Source organism: Arachis ipaensis, chromosome B5 (genome assembly GCF_059453495.1).
Source record: "Arachis ipaensis isolate K30076 ecotype BB chromosome B5, ASM5945349v1, whole genome shotgun sequence".
Classification (NCBI taxonomy): domain Eukaryota; kingdom Viridiplantae; phylum Streptophyta; class Magnoliopsida; order Fabales; family Fabaceae; genus Arachis; species Arachis ipaensis.
The window spans coordinates 85113908-85133712 of NC_142440.1; positions in this window are offsets into that span (position 1 = coordinate 85113908).

The following is a 19805-nucleotide window of genomic DNA, read 5'->3' on the forward strand; positions in this document are numbered from 1 at the left end:
TCCAATCCGACCAAAATGATCCTCTCTTCTTTCTCTACATAATAATATGACTTATCAAGGCTGGAATCAAGGTGAGTTGGCTGCACCATCTCTCTTTTGATTCGGTTTCAAGGAAACATGCTTAAATATGTGTTTTCCTGATGTGATTTAGGAGGAAAAAGTACTTAAGGACCACCTGAAAGTTTAATCGAATTAGGAGCAGCAAAACCAGGTAGGGTGTCACGAAATTAATCTTGATTATTTTTTTTTGAGTTGTGTGAATGTTGTATGATTTGGCTGTGCTAAAAATTGGTTGCATATATGATTGATTCTTGGTGAAAATTTGGTGAAATTTTGATGAAATTTGATGAAATTCAAGCTTTAAAGTTCATGTTCTTGGGACAGCTGGAAAAACGAAACCCTAAGCTTAAATTGAGGATCAATTTGTGTTGAAATCATGTAGAAATATGGGATTTTAGTGGCTGCAATTTTATTTTGAATTATGGTAAAAATCGGTTGCTGAAAAGACTGAAAAACGGGTAAAAACAGAGAAAGAATCTGAAGAATTTATGAAGAACATGAAGAACACTTTGAGAGTGATGAAGAACAATGAATAACACCTTTTTGATCCATAAAAGGGCAAGGAAGTAAATATTTTGGTGTTTGGGAGGTTATTTGGTAATTTCTGGAAGATAGGGTGGTAAAAGTAGAAATATTAAAAGTTACGGGTGGTAAAAATTGAATTTTAAAGGTTAAAAGTAAAAGTTAAGTTAATTTTCGAAAATTTAGTATTAAAATAATAAATAATAATAAAATATTAAATAATAATATTTAATTAAAAATAATATTTTAATAAAAATAATAAAATAATGCAGAAAAGGCAATTTTCTATAAAAGCTTTAGAAAGACAACTTTAAGTGCAGAATCTCATAATTACCTTCATAAAACACTTAGGGAGTGGTAATAACATGATAGTGAGGCAAAGATAAAGAAAAGATAAAAAGTTAAAGAAAAGATAAAAACCAAAGAAAAAGTCTATAAAATTTTAATGACAGAAAAACAGACAGAGACTAGTGAACGAACTAGGGCAACTTATTTAGTACTTGAGTTGCGACTAGGGTTAGGTGTTGTATGAAAAGTTAAACTGTTTCAGTATAGACTTAATGAAGCTCTACCTGGGACAGGCTAACTATTCATACCGAAATTTACATAAGCTTTAAATACATATGTTATGAAGAAAAATCAAAGCAGAGTAAAGAAACACAGAGAACAGAGTAACCAGAGAAAAGTAAAGAGATACAGAGAAAAGAGTAATCAGAGCAGAGTAAAAAGACAAAGAGAAAAGAGTAATGTGATAAAGAGAAATGGTTTGAGTTACGATGTTGTAAAAGTAAAAGCTGTAGAGTTTGTATAGCATGATTGAACAGAGAAAGAAAGAGGTACTGCATAAAAATGTGAAAGTGATGATGAATAATGAGAATCATAATGAATGATGATAATGAGAATGATTATGTGATGATCTGCAGCGTGAAGGCAGTCAGATAGATGGTGGTACGACCACTGAGAGTGCTTTTCTGGAATACTTAGCTATAATGCTATTCTGTAAGTCAGAGGACTCTTACAGAGGTATCGAGAACACACGACTAGCATATACTCCTGTAAGTCAAAGGACTCTTATAGTGAGAGTGTGTGTATGCTCCTGTAAGTCAAAGGACTCTTACAGAGAGTGTGTTGGGCAGATATAAGTTAACTAGCTCCGCCATGCAAGTCAAAGGACTCTTGCAGTGGTTTGCCTCACAAGTCAAAGGACTCTTGCGAGGGACATTGCCAACAGGAAAGCCTTACCTGGTCAGAGGACTCCGGGTAACGTCGGGAGCGGGTATGTAACCGACAAATGAGCTCATTACCTGCGCTAGGGCTAGACATGCATCATACTTGGTTGCGCATTTCCTTTATTATGATTGTGGTATGAATGTATGCTTTCCTTGTTTGTATTCCATTCTCTACGCTTGTGTTATTTTCTTGTATTCTTCTGTTTGTGTTATGCTATTTGTTTTCTTTATCTTCTCTACTTATCTGTGTTTTCTAATTACTGCTTCTTTGAATTCTGCTAATAGTCTGCTAAACAACATAGAATTAATGAACGTAACTAATAACCCCGACCCTATTAAGAACTCCCCAGTTCTTACCCCTTCTCTCTCCCTTCCCCCTTCAGATGGAAGCAAGAGTTCCCTTCCGTAATTTGCTGACGATCGTACGCAAAAAAAAAAAAGATTCCGCTCTAGGTAGTCTTCTGAGTCTAGAGTGAACTCCGTTACCTGTTTATATGTATATACTATGAGGCCAGCCAACGTCTACACCCCGTTTGTATGCAAACTTTAACTTAAATCCTGTGTACAAGACTCCTGTTATGTAGCTGCTTCATGAGGTACCAGAGAGACGTCATATGGCAATGACTGATAGTGCAGAGGAGTAGTATATGATGTTCCACCTTTTGATGACATTCGACCCAACTCGAGTTTTGATGGCTTAGAACATACTTTCCCTCGCCTTAGTTGTTTAGAGGGACTAGGTGAGTATAGAGTCTAGGCTAGCCTGGGCGCCAGCTTAGGGACTTCTTGAATAGGTCAGGGCCTGGGATGTTGTATGTATATATATGTATATAGTTATTATCTAGTTATATCTAGGGGTGTTCTAACTAAAAGCTTATACTTAAATAAAAGGTGGATCACGGAATGTCATTAACTGCTTGTGATGTATTTATGTGTTGTTGTTTATAACTGTTTTATCTGTTATCAGTTCTGAATTGATTATGAATGATTCCGTCTATTAATCCAAACGTTTTCAAAAAAAAAAATATACCCCGCAAATTAACTACGTTTTTAACAACGAATCAGGCTCATATGATAAATAATAGATAATAATTAGGAAGACAAATTGGTAGCGCTCAGTTTCTGGTATGATCTAGACATATTGAAAATTGGGTCGTTACAATTTGGTATCAGAGCAGTTCGTTCCCAATAGAGCCTGGGGAGTGGACTGACTATGCTTCATTGCATACTCTGTTGTGTGTCTCATGCTTATAGGATATCTATGTGATATGTGTTGCATGATTGTCTCTGTGTTTTCATTCTGGGAATGTTCACACTTGACTTGAAGTGTTAAGACTGATCACCTTAATAATGATTCTTTGGTGTGAACAGGACTACAATGAGACCACAGAGACGGAGTGCGCGGGAAGGAACCCCTAGTGATAACCGAGAGAGAGAACAGGAAACGTTTATGACTACCATGAACGCTGTAGCTGAGGCAGTGCGTGAGGCTGCAGTAGCAGCGGCTAGGGCTGTTGAACGTCTTGGGGTGAGAAACGGGAATGAGAATGAACATGGAGAAGATAGTGGGAATGATGAGAATAACTTGGGGCATCTTGAAAGACCTATGAGCCTTGCGACTTTTCTGAAGGTTAAACCGCCTAAGTTTAAAGGTACACTCGTTGCGACCGATGCTGATAACTGGTTTCGGGCTATCGAATGATCACTACGAGCACAACATGTTCTGGAAGCCCAACATGTGGGGTTTGCTACTTATATGCTCGAAGGAGAAGCTGAGTACTGGTGGCAGGGGATACAGCAACTGCTGCAACAGAATGAAGGTGACATTCCTTGGGATTCCTTTAGAGACGAATTCTATAAGAAGTATTTTCCGAGAGCAGCACGTGATGCCAAGGAGATGGAGCTTATGCAGCTGAAGCAAGGGGATATGACTATTGCTGAGTATGCCCGTAAGTTTGATGACTTGTGCCATTTCTCCAAGATTTGTCAAGGGAACCCAGCAGACTTTGAGGAATGGAAGTGTTTAAGGTTTGAAGGATGACTCTGAGAAGAACTGATGATTTCTATTGTTCTGCTAGAGATACAAAATTTTGCGGAACTAGTGAATAAAAGTAAACTAGTGGAAGAATGTTCAAAGAAGGTGGCGATAGCTCGAGCAAGTCGTAGGGGGTATTCACAAAGAGACTTTGTTCAGAATTTAGCCCTTCAAGGTCTCAACTTTAAAGCCATTCGTCAATTCCAGCGTTGGAGTGGAAACCACCGAGATGTCAGCCTTCTAACTCGCAATAATGGTAGTGACAATAACCGTGACATTCGACAAGGACATGAGAGTCAACCTCACCAAGCTCAGACTGGAGTAGTATGCCAAACTTGTGGAAAGAATCATGGTAGTAGGCTTTGCCGGTTTAGAACAGGTTTATGTTACTATTGTAATAAGGAAGGACATCGGGCAAGAGACTGTTGAAAAAGAATGGTAGATGAGTCTGCTGGCAATACTATAAAGTTTGGATCTATCGCTCGAGGTAAGTTCTATGCTAAGAATTTGCTTAGGTCGGATATCATTGCAACTTTTTACCTATGCATCAAATTTTGAGGGCAAAATTTTCGTTTAGGAGGGTAGAATGTAACAACCCTGATTTTCGAGTACGTGAGATCTTTTCTGAAAGTACTGATTTCTCCGGAAGATCAGTAAGGGGAGAACCACTTCTATATCATCAAGTATCTCGATCCTCATTGTCGTTACGTCTTCTTTAAGCTAGAACTTTTTGAGGCAAGCTCGATAATGCAGTCATGAAGAACCTAGTTTTTAAACCGTATCGGTTTGGAGTTTTGATCCTATTTTTCGTAAATAATCTCAGTTTGATGAACCGGACTTGATTTATGAGATAAGAGAGATAATAGGATAATATTATCATTATATTAGTTTTAGAAGCTTCTTGAATGATATTATAAGGTTACCTGGTCTGTTTTAGTTAAAAACAGAAAACCGGTTTAACCGGGTTCACAATTTACTGGTGTAGCTTAGCACCAGCACTCTCTGATGACTTTAGCAATGCTAAGGCCTCATTATTCATGTTTTATTCTCATAATAAATATATTACTAGTGTCATTTATGCTAGTAGCTGAAAAAATAATTTTTAGAGATGTTTTTACAAGTGTTCTGATACATCTAGTTTTAGTAGTTATACACCTGAGATATTTTAATATTATTTTAATCCACCTCCAAGCCAACCAATCACAACTCACCCTACACCCCTAAAACCCCCAAGGCTGGTTCATTTTCACCTTGTGGCCGAAATTCTCAAGAGAGAAAAAGAGAGAAAAGTTCTTAGTTCCAAATCTTCAAAGCTTGATTTCTGCTGAACTAAAACTCAAATCAAAATTCCAATCCGACCAAAATGATCCTCTCTTCTTTTTCTACATAATAATATGACTTATCAAGGATGGAATCAAGGTGAGTTGGCTGCACCATCTCTCTTTTGATTCGGTTTCAAGGAAACATGCTTAAATATGTGTTTTCCTGATGTGATTTAGGAGGAAAAAGTGCTTAAGGACTACCTGAAAGTTTAATCGAATTAGGAACAGAAAAACCAGGTAGGGTGTCACGAAATTAATCTTGATTATTTGTGTTTGAGTTGTGTGAATGTTGTATGATTTGGCTGTGCTAAAAATTGGTTGCATATATGATTGATTCTTGGTGAAAATTTGGTGAAATTTTGATGTAATTTGATGAAATTCAAGCTTTAAAGTTCATGTTCTTGGGGCAGCTGGAAAAATGAAACCCTAAGCTTAAATTGAGGATCAATTTGTGTTGAAATCATGTAGAAAAGATGGGATTTTAGTGGCTGAAATTTTATTTTGAATTATGGTAAAAATCGGTTGCTGAAAAGACTGAAAAACGGGTAAAAACAGAGAAAGAATCTGAAGAATTTATGAAGAACATGAAGAACACTTTGAGAGTGATGAAGAACAATGAAGAACACCTTTTTGGTCCATAAAAGGGCAAGGAAGTAAATATTTTGGTGTTTGGGGGGTTATTTGGTAATTTCTGGAAGATAGGGTGGTAAAAGTAGAAATATTAAAAGTTACAGGTGGTAAAAAGTGAATTTTAAAGGTTAAAAGTAAAAGGTAAGTTAATTTTCGAAAATTTAGTATTAAAATAATAAATAATAATAAAATATTAAATAATAATATTTAATTAAAAATAATATTTTAATAAAAATAATAAAATAATGCGGAAAAGGCAGTTTTCTATAAAAGCTTTAGAAAGACAACTTTAAGTGCAGAATCTCATAATTACCTTCATAAAACACTTAGGGAGTGGTAATAACATGATAGTGAGGCAAAGATAAAGAAAAGATAAAAAGTTAAAGAAAAGATAAAAACCAAAGAAAAAGTCTGTAAAATTTTAATGACAGAAAAACAGACAGAGACTAGTGAACGAACTATGGCAACTTATTTAGTACTTGAGTTGCGACTAGGGTTAGGTGTTGTATGAAAAGTTAAACTATTTCAGTATAGACTTAATGAACCTATACTTGGGACAGACTAACTATTCATACCGAAATTTACATAAGCTTTAAATACATATGTTATGAAGAGAAATCAAAGCAGACTAAAGAAACACAGAGAACAGAGTAACCAGAAAAAAGTAAAGAGATACAGAGAAAAGAGTAATCAGAGCAGAGTAAAAAGACAAAGAGAAAAGGGTAATGTGATAAAGAGAAATGGTTTGAGTTACGATGTTGTAAAAGTAAAAGCTGTAGAGTTTGTATAGCATGATTGAACAGAGAAAGAAAGAGGTACTGCATAAGAATGTGAAAGTGATGATGAATAATGAGAATGATAATGAATGATGATAATGAGAATGATTATGTGATGATCTGCTGCGTGAAGGCAGTCAGATAGATGGTGGTACGACCACTGAGAGTGCTTTCCTGGGATACTTAGCTATAATGCTATTCTGTAAGTCAGAGGACTCTTTTACAGAGGTATCGAGAACAGACGACTAGCATATACTCCTGTAAGTCAAAGGACACTTACAGTGAGAGTGTGTGTATGCTCCTGTAAGTCAAAGGACTCTTAAAGAGAGTGTGATGGGCAAATATAATTTAACTAGCTCCGCCATGCAAGTCAAAGGACTCTTGCGAGGGACATTGCCAACAGGAAAGCCTTACCTAGTTAGAGGACTCCGGGTAACGTCGGGAGCGGGTATGTAACCGACAAATGAGCTCATTACCTGCGCTAGGGCTAGACATGCATCATACTTGGTTGCGCATTTCCTTTGTTATGATTGTGGTATGAATGTATGCTTTCCTTGTTTGTATTCCATTCTCTGCGCTTGTGTTATTTTCTTGTATTCTTCTGCTTGTGTTCTGCTATTTGTTTTCTCTATCTTCTCTACTTATCTGTGTTTTCTAATTACTGCTTCTTTGTATTCTGCTAATAGTCTGCTAAACAACATAGAGTTAATGAACGTAACTAATAACCCCGACCCTACTAAGAACTCCCCAGTTCATACCCATTCTCTCTCCCTTCCCCCTTCAGATGGAAGCAAGAGTTCTCTTCCGTAATTTGCTGACGATCGTACGCAAAAAAAAAAGATTCCGCTCTAGGTAGTCTTCTGAGTCTAGAGTGAACTCCGTTACCTGTTTATATGTATATACTGTGAGGCCAGCCAACGTCTACACCCCGTTTGTATGCAAAATTTAACTTAAATCTTGTGTACGAGACTCCTGTTATGTAGCTGCTTGATGAGGTACCAGAGAGACGTCATATGGCAATGACTGATAATGCAGAGGAGTAGTATATGATGTTCCACCTTTTGATGACATTCGACCTGACTCAAGTTTTGATGGCTTAGAACATACTTTCCCTCGCCTTAGTTATTTAGAGGGACTAGGTGAGTATAGAATCTAGGCTAGCCTGGGCGCCAGCTTAGGGACTTCTTGAATAGGTCAGGGCCTGGGATGTTGTATGTATATATATGTATATAGTTATTATCTAGTTATATCTTGGGGTGTTCTAACTAAAAGCTTATACTTAAATAAAAGCTGGATCACGGAACGTTATTAACTGCTTGTGATGTATTTATGTGTGGTTGTTTATAACTGTTTTATCTGTTATCAGTTCTGAATTGATTATGAATGATTCCGTCTATTAATCCAAACGTTTTCAAAAAAAATATACCCCGCAAATTAACTACGTTTTTAACAACGAATCAGACTCATATGATAAATAATAGATAATAATTAGGAAGACAAATTGGTAGCGCTCAATTTCTGGTATGATCTAGACATATTGAAAATTGGGTCGTTACATTTTTCACTTAGGGGTAGTGATGTGCTATAATTAAGAACAAAAGGGATTAAATCGGCTCAAATTTGGTTAACAACGGTTGATAAAAGGTAGGCTATTTGGGTAAGTGAGCTAAATGAAATGATGGCCTCAATCATATAAATGCATGTATACATGGAATAAATAGACATATAGAATCAAACAAATCAAAGATCACAATCATAGAAAGAGAACAATGCATACAAGAATGAAAATAAGTGGTTATGTATGATGTAACCACACAATTAGGCTCAAATGTCACATGCTTGTGTTCTTAACCTTCCGAATGACACTCCTAAGATCTAAGACTTCCAAGATTTAAGGACTAATGAACACTGAAATCCTTGCATAAGCATATAATTGGAGTTGGCCTCCATTATCACTTATTCACTTCACTCACCAAAGCATCATAAGAAATTCTTCAGCACACTCCAATAAAAAGAATCCTTTGTGCATAATTCATTCCTTGCTTGGGGACAAGCAAGATTTATGTTTGGTGTTGTGATGCGCGTGCATCATTGCCTATTTTTAGTAGTTATTTCAGTAGATTTTTGTTTAGTTTCCATACAAATTTTGCCAATATATGAGTAATAGCATGAAAAATATCTGCATGAAACAAAATCTCAAGCATATGTGAATTTTAGCTAATATACAGGGTAAATATGATGAAATAGATCATACTAAGTGAAGTTTTGATTTTGGGCATTATTAGCACACTTGGTACAATGAAGTTTGTCTTGTATGTTTCTTTGATACACTTTGCTTGATTTCAGGTAACAAGAATCAGAGAAGAGCCACGTTAGTGGCTACGATAGTGCCACTAACGTGGCCATTAAAGTGGAAGGAAGGAAAGCTTGGAAAGTTAGTGAGAACGTTAACGCCACTAACGTTAGCGAAGGGCAAGAAGACCCACGTTAGCGACCCCGTTAGCTCCACTAACGTGGGCACTAACGTGGAAGAAAAGAGAAGCCCCAACGTTAGTGAGAAAGTTAGTGGTATTAACGTAGAAGAAAGGAGGCAGCTGTGAAAGTTAGTGGAAAAAAGTGAACGCCACTAACGTTTGCGAAGTCAAGAACACCCACGTTAGTGGCACGTTAGTGCCACTAACTTGGGCATTAACGTGGAACAAAGGAGGCAGCTGTGAAAGTTAGTGGTAAAAGTGAACGCCACTAACGTTTGCGAAAAAAAGAAGGCCACGTTAGTGCCACTAACGTGGGCAAAATCTCACCCAGCAGCCTGACCATGCCTTCTTCAAACAAGAATAACTTGAGCCACATAGCTTCAAATGAGGTGATTCCAGTGGTATTGGAAAGTAGGATTCTAGAGATTTCCAAGCATATATGGCACTACATGGTGGACACTAAATTGGAGGGAGAAAACTTGCCCTGAATGTGCAAAGATGAACATGGTATCAACCTGTAGTAAGGTCAGCTGACCTCTTCGCCTTCCAAGACGTGTAACTCGAGCTGTAGAGCTCCAAATGATGTGATTTCAAAGGCGTTGGAAAGTAGACATCCAGGGCTTTCCAAAAATATATAATAGTATGGGGTGGACATTAAGTTTGAACTCCAAAACTTGGCAATACTAATCCCCTAAATGCGGACGTTATTGGCACTCACTTTTGCCAATAACGCCAGCGACTATGCCAGCGACCCTGTCCCTTTCAAAGGTGCATAACTTGAGTTACAAAGGTCCAATTGAGGTGATTCTACTTGCGTTAGAAAGCTGACATTCAGAGCTTTCCAACGATTATATATACATACATACAACATCTCTAGACATAGCTAGATAATAACTATGTACATATATATACATACAACATCCCAGGTCTTGACCTGTTCAAGAAGTCCCTAAGCTGGCGCCCAGGCTAGCCTAGACTTTATACTCACCTAGTGCCCCTAAACTACTAAAGCAAGGGAAAGTACGTTCTAGGTCATCAAAACTCAAGTCAGGTGGATCATCATCAAAAGGTGGAAGGTCGTCTACTAATCCTCTGCACGATCATATGTCATCAAAGAACGTCTCTCAAGTACTTCATCGAGTGGCCACATAACAGCAACATCGTACGGAGGATTTAGGTTAAAGTTTCTAGATAAGCAGTGTGCAGACGTTGGCTGGCCTCAAAATATATACATATAAATAGGTAACGGAGTTCACTCTAGACTCAGAAGACTACCTAGAGCGGAATCCTCTTTGCAGAACAGTCATCAGCAAACTACAGAAGGGTACTCATGCTTCCATCTGAAGAGGGAAAAGGGAGAGAGAAGGGGTAAGAACTGGGGAGTTCTTAGTAGGGTCGGGGTTATTAGTTACGTTCATTAATTCCGTGTTGTTTAGTAGATAAATAGCAGAATATCGAGAAGCAGTAAACAGAAAAAACAGATAGATAGAGAAAATAGAGAAAACAGAAAGCAAAACACAAACAAAAGAAATACAAGAAAACAAAACACAAACACAGTGAATAAAATACAAACAAAGAAAGCATACATTCAAACAACAATCATAACAGAGGAAATGCGCAACCAAGTAAGATGCATGTCTAGCCCTAGTGCAGGTAATGAGCTCATTTTGTCGGTTACATACCCGCTCCCGACGTTACCCGGAGTCCTTTGACCAGGTAAGGCTTCTCTGTTGGCGATACTCCTCGCAAGAGTCCTTTGACTTATGAGGCAAACCACTGCAAAAGTCCTTTGACTTGCATGGCAGAGCTAGTTAACTTATATCTGCCCAACACACTCACTGTAAGAGTCCTTTGACTTATAGGAGCACACACACACTCACTGTAAGAGTCCTTTGACTTACAGGAGTATATGCTAGTTGTGTTTTCTCGATACCTCTGTAAGAGTCCTCTAACTTACAGAATAGCATTATAGCTAAGTATCCCAGGAAAGCACTCTCGGTGGTCGTATCACCATCTATCTGACTGCCTTCACGCAGCAGATCATCACATTATCATTCTCATTATCATCATTCATTATCATTCTCATTAGTTATCATCACTTTCACATTCTTATGCAGTACCTCTTTCTTTCTCTGTTCAATCATACTATACAAACTTTACGTCATTTACTTTTACAATATCTCAACTCAAACCATTTCTCTTTATCAGATTACTCTTTTCTCTTTGTCTTTCTACTCTAATATGATTACTCTTTTCTCTTAATCTATTTACTCTATTATGGTTATTCTGTTCTCTGTATCTCTTTACTCTGCTCTGGTTACTCTTTTCTCTGTATCCCTTTATTCTTCTCTGGTTACTCTGTTCTCTGTGTTTCTTTACTCTGCTTTGATTTCTCTGCTTAACATATGTATTTAAAGTTTATGTAAATTTCGGTGTGAATAGTTAGTCTGTTCCAAGTATAGGTTCATTAAGTCTATACTGAAATAATTTAACTTTTCATATAATACCTAACCCTGGGTGCAACTCAAGAACTAACTATGTTGCTCCTAGTTCGTTTACTAATCTCTGTCTGTTTTTCTGTCATTAAAACTTTACAGACTTTTCTTTGGTTTTATCTTTTATTTAACTTTTTATCTTTCATTTATCTTTGCCTCACTAATATGTTCTTACCACTCCCTCTACATAACCATGTGACTTATAAAGGCTGGAAATATGGTGAGATGGCTGTCTCCCTCCCTCTTCAATCCGGTTTTCAAGGAAACATGCTTAAATAAGTGTTTTCTTGATGTTCTTCCTTAGATCTCTTGCTTAGCTTGATTTGTGGGCCAAAGATCTTTGATTTCCTGCACGTTTAAGGTGAGGATAACCTTCCTAAGATGCTGCTGAAGTTTGTTTAGTTGATGGTTTAGAGTTTTAAAGTTGTTCTTGATGTGTTTTAGGAGGAAAAAGTGCTTTAAGAACACTTCAAAGAGTAACCGGATTTGGAGCATCAAATCAAGGTAGGGTGTCACGAAATTAATCTTGATTATTTGTGTTTAATTTGTGTGAATGTTTTATGATTTGGCTGTGCCAAAAATTGGTTGCATATATGATTGATTCTTGGTAAAAATTCGGTGAAATTTTTATGAAATTTGATAAAATTCAAGCTTTAAAGTTCATGTTCTTGGGGCAGCTGGAAAAATGAAACCCTAGAACTTAAATTGAAGTTCAAATTGTGTTGAAATCATGTGGAAAAGATGGGGTTTTAGTGGCTGGAAATTTATTATGAATTTTGGTAAAAATCGGTTGCTGAAAAGACTGAAAAACGGGTAAAAACAGAGAAAGAATCTGAAGAATATACGAAGAACACGAAGAACACTTTGAGTGTGGTGAAGAACATTGAAGAACACCTTTTAGATCTTATAAAGGGCAAGTAAGTAAATATTTTGGTGTTTGAGGGGTTATTTTGTAATATCTGAAAGTTAGGGTGGTTAAAGTAGAAATATTAAAAGTTACGGGTGGTAAAAAGTAAATTTATAAAGTAAAAGGTTAAAGGAAGGTAATTTTCGAAAATATATTAATAAAATAACAAATAATAATAAAATATTAAATAATAATATTTAATTAAAAATAATATTTTAATAAAAATAATAAAATAATGCGAAAAAGGCAGTTTTCTGTAAAAGCTTTAGAAAGACAACTTTAAGTGCAGAATCTCATAATTACCTTCATAAAATACTTAGGGAGTGGTAATAACATGTTAGTGAGGCAAAGATAAAGAAAAGATTAAAAGTTAAAGAAAAGATAAAAACCAAAGAAAAAGTCTGTAAAATTTTAATAATAGAAAAACAGACAGAGACTAGTGAACGAACTAGGGCAACTTAGTTAGTACCTGAGTTGCGACTAGGGTTTGGTATTATATGAAAAGTTAAACTGTTTCAGTATAGACTTAATGAACCTATACTTGGGACAGGCTAACTATTCATTCCGAAATTTACATAAGCCTTAAAAACAAACGTTAAACAGAGAAATCAGAGCAGAATAAAGTAACACAGAAAATAGAGTAACCATAGTAAAGTAAAGAGATAAAGAAAAAAGAGTAATAGGGATATAGAGAAAAGAGTAATGAGAGTAGAGAAAACAGATACAGAGAAAAGAGTAATGAGAGCAGAGTAAACAGACAAAGAGAAAATAGTAGTAAAACCCACGGATGGATAATTGGTTAAATACGGGAAGTACCCACGAACTGAGTGATCATTGATCTCGGGGAAACCTATGAACTGTTAACTATTTTATATGCGGGAAAAACCCACGAACTGATAATCATTGATTACGGGAATAACCCACGAACTGTTGTATGTTGATCTCAGGTATAACCCACGAACTGAGGATCATGTTTGTTGTTGTATGTTGATCTCGGGGAAACCCACGAACTGAGGATCATTGTTTCCCCTTGTGCATATATTATGGGGTCGGGCTTTGCGCCGACTGCCGGTAGTCACGAAGGAGTGGTATTCTTACCACCGACACATATGCACTAAGGACACAAAGGAAAACCATATCTGGGACTTGTTTCTAGGTAATGTCGGGCTGCAGGGTGTAAACCGATACGTGAGCTCATGGCCTGCATAGGACACACATTCATCATACTTGGTTGTGCATTTCCTCTGTTATGATTATTGAATGAATGTATGCTCTGTTTGTTTGTATTCTATTCTTTGTATTTGTATTTTATTTTCTTGTATTCTTTTGTTTGTGTTCTACTTTCTATTTCTCTATTTTCTCTATTTATCTGTATCTTCTGTTCACTACTTCTCGGTATTTTGCTATTCGTTTGCTAAACAACACGATATTAATGAATGTAACTAATAACCCCGACCCTACTAAGAACTCCCCAGTTCTTACCCCTTCTCTCTCCCTTCCCCCTTCAGATGGAAGCAAGAGTTCCTTTTTGTAGTTCGCTGATGACCGTTTGCAAAAAGGATTCCACTCTAGGTAGTCTTCTGAGTATAGGGTGAATATCGTTCTCTGTTTATGTATATACTATGAGACCAGCCAATGTCTACACCCCGTTTGTACGTGAACTTTAACCTAAATCCTATGTACGAGACTCCTGCGGTGTGGCTACTTCATGAGGTACCAGAGAGACGTCCTATGGCAATGTCTGATCATGCAGAGGAGTAGCAGATGATGTTCTACCATTTGATGATGTTCCACCAGACTTGAGTTTTGAAGACCTAGAACGTACTTTCCCTCACTTTAGTAGTCTAGAGAGACTAGGTGAGTATAGAGTCTAGGCTAGCCTAGGTGCCAGCTTAGGGACCTCTTGAACAGGTCAGGACCTGGGATGTTGTATGTATGTATATGTATATAGTTATTATGTAGCTATATCTAGGGGTGTTCTAACTAAAGGTCTATACTATAATAAAGGTTGGATAACTAAATGTTGCTAGCTACTTGTGATGTATTTATGTGTGGTTGCTTATAACTGTTTTATCTATTATCAGTTGTGAGTTGATTATGGATGATTCAATCTATTAATCCAAACGTTTAAAAAAAATATATATCTCGCAAATTAACTACGCTTTTAACAACGAATCAGGCTCATATGATAAATAATAGATAATAATTAGGAAGACAAATTGGTAGCACTCAGTTTCTGGTATGATCTAGACATATTGAAAATTGGGTCGTTACAGTGGACACTAAAATTGAGGGAGAAAACTGCCCCAAAAAGTTCATAAACGAACATGGTACCAACGGAGTATAACTCGAGCTGGAGAGCTCCAAATGATGCGTTTCCAACGGCCTTGGAAAGTAGACATTCAGGGCTTTCCAACAATATATAATAGTATGGGGTGGACAACACGTTTGAGCTTCTGAATCTGGCAATGTTCCCAACGTTGGCGCAAACGTTGGAGGTCCAACGTTGCCTCCAACGTTGCACTCCGACACCAGCGACCCTGTCCCATTCAAAGGAGCATAACCTAAGTTGAAGATGTTCAATTGAGGTGATTCTAGTTGGGTTAGAAAGCTGACATTCAGAGCTTTCCAACCATATATAATTGTCTATAGTGGGCATGAAATTTGCAATGTTGACAAGAGGACAAAGTGACGTCCCAAGGCTTGATTTGCAACATTCAGTTTGGAACTTGAAAATTTGGCATCCACGCGCACGCGTGGATGTGCGAACGTTGGAGGTCCAACGTTACCTCAAACGTTATCCTCCAACATCCGCAATAAAATTTCAGAAATGGGAGTTGGGAATTTTGCATCAACGCATACGTGTCAATGACGCGTACGCATAAACATACTTTTTCAGCCCAACCACGTGCACGCGTACGGCACGCGCACGCATGAAATGGAAAATTTGACCATTCACGCATATGCGTAGGTAACGTGTACGTGTGAATAGCAGAACGTTGGCCCTCCAACGTTGAGTCAAACGTCAATGACAGCAAACCAGAAACCATTTTTCAAAGGACGTTTGGCTCAACGTTTGCCCTCAAACGTGATCACCAACGTTAAAGCCAATTCAATTCCAAATTGCACCTATTCAGAATATGAAAGTTAGTTGCCGTTGCCCATCACTAAGAATCATTCCTCATTGCTTCAATCAAGGCCAAGGTCCACATCCAAATACTTAATCCAATTGAAGATGAGAAGAGGGTTATAAATAGAAGAGTTGTTGAAAATTGAAAAAGCTTTCGGGAGGCCCTGAGGGGGTTCTAGGAGTTCAATTCCCTTATTTTCCATGCATGCACTTTTCTTTTAATTTCTTTTGTACTTTCTTTATTTCTTTCTTCATTTTTCTTTTCCTGTAAAGTTGAATTGAGCTATGAACAACTAACCCCATTTCATTAGGTTAGGGAGCTCTGTGTAAATTTAATGGATCAATACTAGTTTTCATTCTTTTTCTTCTTTCTTTTCTCTTGATTTTACTGGAAAGCTTTCGTTCTTCATCCCATTGGATAGTTATCTTGGGAAAGAAGCTATTCATAATTGGATCTCCTCGAAACTTTGGGAGAGGAATGAGGAGATCATGCTAGAATTGCTTTCTCACATTGGATTAGATTGGGGTTTGGATGGATATAGTGACATGTAATCCTACCAATATTTTGATCTATGAAGTTGTATGGTATCATAAGTGACCAAACTTCATCTCTTCCCATGAGCACTTAAATCAAGAAATTGGGCAATTGTTCATGCTTAGAGGGATAGATTACCACGAAATTGGGATCTAATCACTTATGATTGCCAAGGAGATCAATGAATGCATTAATTGAGGAAGATATGAGAGTGAATTTGATCCGGAGAATTCTCACATCTCCTGACCACAATGAGTTTCCCCATCTCTGATCTACCCATTCTATTTACTTTCTGCTCTTTAATTTCATGCTAATTCCCCCTTCCCATTTACTTTCTTGCAATTTTAGCTTCTGCACTTTAATTCCCTGCAATTTAATTTTCTGTTCCTATAATTTCTTGCAATTTAAGTTTCCCGCCAATTTTACTTTCTGTAATTCTCAACCAAATCTGATTTTGCTCAACTAGTATAATTCACCAATTATAATTGATCAATCTACCAATCCCTGTGGGATTCGACCTCACTCTTTTGTGAGTTTTTACTTGACGACAATCCGGTGCACTTGCCAGAAGGAGATTGTTGAAAGACAGTTTTCGCGTATCAGCACCAATGGCTGGAAATTTGGATAAATGCCTGTGATGTTTTTCTACAAAGATAAGCTTGGATAACTAGGTTCTAAGGGGTGCTTTATCACCTGGCAACTTGGTTTAACTAACCCGGGATTGCCAACCGAAAGTCCACCATCAAGAGCTACTTTGAGAAAAAGCATTTAGTAACCCAAAGAGGTGCTGGGCATCAATTTCCAAAGAACACAAAGCTAAATGCCTGTGATGTGTGTGTGCTAAGGAGAGGCTTGAGCAGGTAAGCTGATGAGCGGATAATTTATACGCTTTTTGACATTGTTTTTAGTATGTTTTTAGTAGGATCTAGTTACTTTTAGGGATGTTTTCATTGGTTTTTATGTTAAATTCACATTTCTGGACTTTACTATGAGTTTGTGTGTTTTTCTGTAATTTCAGGTATTTTCTGGCTGAAATTGAGGGACTTGAGCAGAAATCAGATTCAGAGGTTGAGAAAGGACTGCTGATGCTGTTGGATTCTGACCTCCCTGCACTCAAAGTGGATTTTCTGGAGCTACAGAACTCGAAATGGTGCGCTTCCAATTGCGTTGGAAAGTAGACATTCAGGGCTTTCCAGAAATATATAATAGTCCATACTTTGGCCAAGAATTGACGACGTAAACCGGCGTTCAACGCCAGCCTTCTGCCCAAATCTGGCGTCCAGCGCCAGAAAAGGATCCAAAACCAGAGTTGAACGCCCAAACTGGCACAGAAACTGGCATTCAACTCCACAAATGGCCTCTGCACGTGCAACACTTAAGCTCAGCCCAAACACACACCAAGTGGGCCCCGGAAGTGGATTTTTACATCAAATACTTACTCATGTAAACCCTAGTAGCTAGTTTATTATAAATAGGACCTCTTACTATTGTATTAGACATCTTTGGACGCCTGGTTCTTAGATCAGAGGAGCTGGCCTCTCGGCCATGCCTGGACCTTTCACTTATGTATTTTCATACGGTAGAGTTTCTACACTCCATAGATTAAGGTGTGGAGCTCTGCTGTTCCTCAAAGATTAATGCAAAGTACTACTGTTTTCTATTCAATTCATCTTATTTTGCTTCTAAGATATCCATTCGCACCCAAGAACGTGATGAAGGTGATGATTATGTGTGACGCTCATCATCCTTCTCCCTTATGAACGCGTGCCTGACAAACACTTCCGTTCTACATGAATTAAGCTAGAACGAATATCTCTTAGATCTCCTAACCAGAATCTTCGTGGCGAAAGCTAGAATGATGGCGGCATTCAAGAGAATCCGGAAGGTCTAAACCTTGTCTGTGGTATTCCGAGTAGGATTCAATGATTGAATGACTGTGACGAGCCCCGAACTCGCGATTGCAGGGCGTTAGTGACAGACACAAAAGGATAGTAAATCCTATTCCCGCATGATCGAGAACCAACAGATGAATAGCCGTGCCGTGACAGGGTGCGTGAGCAGATTATTCACTGAGAGGATAAGATGAAGCCATTGACAAGGGTGATGCCTCCAGACGATTAGCCGTGCCGTGACAGGGCATTGGATCATTTTCCCGAGAGATAACCGAAAGTAGCCATTGACAGTGGTGATGTATCACATAAAGCCAGCCATGGAAAGGAGTAAGACTGATTGGATGAAGATAGCAGGAAAGCAGAGGTTCAGAGGAACGAAAAGCATCTCCATTCGCTTATCTGAAATTCCTGCCAATGAATCTACATAAGTATCTCTATCCCTATTCTTTATGTTTTATTTACATAATATATTGTAGCCCATATGAGTCAACTTAACTGAGATTTGCAAGGTGACCATAGCTTGCTTCATACCAACAATCTCCGTGGGATTCGACCCTTACTCACGTAAGGTATTACTTGGACGACCCAGTGCACTTGCTGGTTAGTTGTACGGAGTTGTGTCCACACATAGAGCCACAATGAGGATTCAATACAATTATATATTGTTACTCTCACACAAGTACAAAGAACAGGACAACACAATTTCGTGCACCAAGTTTTTGGCGCCGTTGCCGGGGATTGTTTGAGTTTGGACAACTGACGGTTCATCTTGTTGCTCAGATTAGGTAATTTTCTTTTTGTTTTCTTTTCAAAAATTTTTCAAAAATTTTTCAAAATTTTCTTCTTTGTTTTCGAAAAAAAAAATTTGTTTTCAAAATTATATTTTTCTTCAAAATTTTTAAGAATGAATTCTAGTGTTTCAGATAACATGTTTTAGCTTGGCTGGCTATTAAGCCATGTCTAACTCCCAGGATTTTGATTGAGGACTATGAATTCATTGCTTCCTTTTTCCCAAATATTTTCGAAAAAAAAAAAATAAAAATGTTTTCAAAAATAAATTATTCTATGGCTTCAGAATTTTTAAGAATGAATTCTAGTGTTTCATGAAGCATGTTGGAGCCTGGCTGGCTGTAAAGCCATGTCTCAATCCTTATACTCAAGAGAAGAGCTTCTTTGTTTTTCTTAGCCAATTGGCTGTTGAATGCAAGGAATGTCAGGCGTGTCATGTGTGAGTTACATACTAAAGCTTGGCTGGCTATTAAGCCATGCCTGACCCTTTGATTGGAGCTTTAGAGCATAAGATTCCTGGAATTCATATTAAAAATTTTGAATCCTTATTTTTCTTTTTTCTAAATAATTTTCGAAAAATATAAGTTAAAAATCCAAAAAAATCATAAAATCATAAAAATAAAAAAATATTTCATGTTTCTTGTTTAAATCTTGAGTCACATTATAAGTTTGGTGTCACTTGCATATGCATCTTGCATTTTTTCGAAAATATCATGCATTCATAGTGTTCTTCATGATCTTCAAGTTGTTCTTGGTAAGTCTTCTTGTTTGATCTTGATGAATTTTTGTTTTGTGTCTTTTCATGTTTATCATATGCATTCTTGAATTCTTAGTGCGTAAGCATTAAAGGATTCTAAGTTTGGTGTCTTGCATGTTTTCTTTGCATTAAAAATTTTTCAAAAATATGTTTTTGATGTTCATCATGTTCTTCATAGTGTTCTTGGTGTTCATCTTGACATTCATAGCATTCATGCATGCATTCATTGTTTTGATCTAAAAATTTCATGCA